The sequence below is a fragment of the Cariama cristata genome, unplaced genomic scaffold, assembly GCF_000690535.1.
Source record: "Cariama cristata isolate BGI_N322 unplaced genomic scaffold, ASM69053v1 scaffold20810, whole genome shotgun sequence".
In the NCBI taxonomy this organism is placed as follows: Eukaryota; Metazoa; Chordata; class Aves; order Cariamiformes; family Cariamidae; genus Cariama; species Cariama cristata.
This window is the reverse complement of record NW_009595510.1, coordinates 2,990-6,735: the sequence shown is the minus strand read 5'-3', so window position 1 is coordinate 6,735 and position 3,746 is coordinate 2,990. Positions and strand designations below refer to the sequence as shown.

Here is a 3,746-nt window from a genome sequence, read left to right as displayed (position 1 = left end):
ATTTTTCCCAGCCTCTACACCTCTGCCTTCAAGCTGTGGGACCCAGCAGGACTTTCACCTTCCTGGTCCACAGGAGCCGGGGGTAACAGAGCTCAGGGCTGAGGCTGGCTTTGAAACAGACTCCAACATGCTCTTTTTCTGGCTTCCACATGTACTTTGCAAACTTTCAGGTTGTGCCCAGCTAATTGGCTTGGGCACAACCTCTGGGAGGTTCAACAGTTTCCCCAGCATAGAAATTCAAGAAAGGGTCAAACCCCAGGAACTCACACCAGCCATGCTTTGGGGCAGCCCAGGCACACTTACATCTGTGCCCCTGGCTCTAAGATAAACCACCAACTTCAGGGCTCAGGGAATGCGGTGGAACCTCTCCCGGGAGGAACGGACTCACCAGTGGGATGAAACAGAGGATTGCTCAAATAAGCTCAATGGAAAGTGGTTTCCCCAGCATCGCTCCCTATCTGGGTTTGCACTTCCCCGCCTTTCAAGCTGCTCTGAGCACGGCTAATCCCAATAGGGCTGGGCCAGAAAGCAACAAAAAGCGTTTTCTTTGCAAAAGACATTCAGGGACCCCCAGAGCAGAGGTGACAGGGCCCAGAAAGGAGCTCCCCCTTGGCCAGGGAGCGAGCCCCCAGGGCCAGGCTAGAGCTCATGAGCAAGAGAAGATCAATTTCCATCTTTAAGGATCTCCCAATGTGTTTTTCACATCCCAGGCCTGTCCCCTGCATGGCATGGGCAAGCAGTGGGGTTGAGTCTCTCCCAGTGTCAGGGAGGGACCGCAGGGCCCAGTGCCTTGATCTACCCCAGACAAAACAGGCTGTGGGTCAGCCTAGAGCCAGACCAAGGAGGTGAGGAGACCAGGATAGGGGTCAAGCCTCAGCCTATGTACCTGAGCTAATGACCAAGCCATCAGCCATCACAGGAGAGGTCTGATCTAACAGATGTGAGGGATGCCCCACTGTGGGTCAGGACAGAAGGATCATGAAACATGGGCTGGAAAGGAGCTGATAGCTGCTGTCCAAACCATAAAGCCCAGAGTAAACGCAGAGGCAGCTCTGTTGCTTGCTGCTGAGGAGACCACATATGCATGGGGGCAGCAGCAGATGCCAACCCAGGTGCTGGAGGCACAGTTCATTTACACAGGTCTTCAGCACTTCCCAGCATCACTGATGAAACAAGAGAGCTGTGCCCTGCCCACCTTCAAGAACTGAGGAAACCACGATAAAGGAGGGGATGGACCCCACATATCATCACTAGGGCAGGGGGAGAGAGTTCTGCTGCTAGGAAGGCACTAGGAACAGAGACAGGGATGCAGCTGGGGCAAGGAAGACAGAGCAGCCCTGAAAAAGCCGCAGTCAAGGCAGTAGACAGGGCAGAGAGCACCCTGGGGTGTCAAAAGCTGCAGAGCCTGTCCCACAAGCCCCAGGACAAGCCCAACGGCTCCTGTTCTCGCAACTGTCTAACCAGCTTTTGTCTCACCTTCCCTCCCTCCAGCAAGCCCCAGGCACATGCTCGGCTCTGCTTCTAGCACCCTCCCCATGACTTGTCTTCCCAGGACACATCCCACTCCCCGAGGGCCACATCCCTGCTCTGGCAGCCACTGCCCAGGAGCACAGGGGAGAAGAGATGCTGGAAGCGGCCAGCATTGCCTAAGGAAAAAGCCATGTAATACTCTGTGCTTGAAGATCTCAAGGCAAAACCAGGCAAATAGATCTGGACAGAGGGAACTAGCCACAGGCAGCTGTCAAACAGCAGTGAGGAGGAGAGGAGAGGGGGTGTTCCCGAGCAGGGGGACTGATGCTGCCTTCCTCTAACACTCCTGGGGCTGCGATTTCCTCCAGGGAAGGTTTTGATAACCACCCAGCACTTTTCCTGCCTCTTGCACTGTCAGGAAATATTCACTTGGATCCAAGCCCCCATCTTTCCATCTAGCTAAAATTAGTACCAAGTTCCCAAAATAGCCTCATCTCAGCCTGTCTGCAGAAGCAGCAAAGCAAGTGCTCCCTCCCCAGCCCCTAAACCACCCATGGACAAGGAGACTCTCAGCAGAGATAGAAAAAGGGATTATTAGCTGTGCATAAAGGTCTCCGAGACTGCCATCACCCTTTGTCCACAAGAGCCGGTAGTGGTGATAACTCCAGACACAAGTTCCCCCGCAAGGAGCCGGCATATCAGAGCAGCTGCACCATGCCCTGGTCACACCAGATGGAGCCTCACCGGATCCATGCCACTCACACTGAGCAACCAGACAGCCCCTACAAGGAAAGTCAGCAGCTGGGTGGATGCGTGGCCCACAAGGAAAAGCAAGCCAGGTAAATAAAGAGCAACGGAAAGGGTTCAGAGACTCTGGGACTCCCCATAGAGCAGGTGAAAACAAAAGGCAGCTGGAAAGGGAGGGGTAGGGAGATGTCTCAGGGCAGATGCAGCAGCAGCGGGGATGGTGGCCAAGAGCTGGACAGGCTGTTTTCCGAAGGGCCCTGCTAACCGCTAGAGGGAGGACAGCGGGCGTCTGGCCACCGGGTCTGCCGCTTCTTTGTGTGGGAGCCCAGCGCACCCTCTCCTCCCGGTGCGGGGTGCGGGCAGGACCCCACACCCTGCACGCTGCATCCCTGGCCAGCATCCCAGCAGGAGCCAGTCTGGCAGCAGGGCACCTGCCCGCCCGGTCTCGTCACCCCCACCCTCCCTCCCAAAATGCAGTCGCTTCACGGCCCCCAAGACGAGGCCTAGCTGTTTGGTGCAGGGATAGAAGAAGCATTAGGTCCGACTTAGCCTGATTTGCTGAGGATTTTCACTCTTTAGGGGCTATTTGGTGGCCTCTGGAAAAAGGCACTTAGGTCTTGGTTCTGCTCCTGGCATAGATCTACGCACCCCCATCAGCACAAACTGCAGCTCAGCAGAGGGGAAAAAGGGATGACGGGCTATGGAGGCTGAATACCCTCTCCCCCCGCAGAGGGTCCCCTTGGGGGCAGAGGGAGGCATGCGGGCAGGGGACAGAGCATGTGCATGGCATGGCACGGAGGGAGAAGCTTGTCCTGCAGCTGCCCAGGCAGTACCTTTAGTCTTCAGGGCAGTCAAATCCAGTCCGCTTCACCAGCACTAAAGTCACTTAAGCCCTTTGCGCCAGTCACCGGAGTGGGACTTTCCTTGGAAAGCTGACCCTGCCATAGGGGCACACGGGTTATGCTGTGGACAGGCCAGGATCACCACCTCTGCCAGGCATCGGTTACGGCAAGCTCTTCGCAGAGGCATCCCACATCTTCCCCACCGTAGAGGACCCATCACCACACAGGCCCCTCTCCAGCTGCGAGACTGGAGCGTGGTAATCCAGCTCATCAGCTTCGTTAGCAGTCAGCACACTGACAGTACGGAGCAGCCCCCGTGCCTTACTTGGCACTATGCAACCAAACAGTGGTTTTCAGAGAGGGCAGAAACAGGCAGCAAGATACTGAAGCAAGGGGCTTGCTTACCCACGACACCACACGGCCGTTGAAGCAGGGAAGCTTGGCATTGTCATCCGAGATCTCTTCTTTCACCACCCTGCAGAGGAGAGAGGAGGCAGTCAGAGCTGGGTCCGGGACTTGAGAAGAAAAGGAGACTTTCCCAGGTGGGTGTCTGCACCCAACAACAAGCAGTCCAGGCTTGGAGACAGGGCAGGGAGAGGACTGGCAGCTCCGTCCTGCTGCCAGGCTACAGCTTCCTATGCCCACAGCCACGACTGGCAGGCTAGGGGAGTGAAGACAAGGGCAGAA

At 56.4% G+C, this 3,746-nt stretch overlaps 1 protein-coding gene across 1 annotated transcript in view; it reads right to left on the bottom strand.

The window, feature by feature from the left end:
* LOC104163555 (segment polarity protein dishevelled homolog DVL-3) overlaps positions 1–3,531 on the bottom strand; it is a gene marked incomplete at its 3' end in the record, with an annotated part of 10,730 nt that extends 7,199 nt beyond the window's left edge. The window contains exon 1 of the mRNA XM_009702599.1: positions 3,465–3,531. The remainder of the gene's footprint in view (positions 1–3,464) is intronic.
* Between the last annotated feature and the right edge of the window lie 215 nt (positions 3,532–3,746).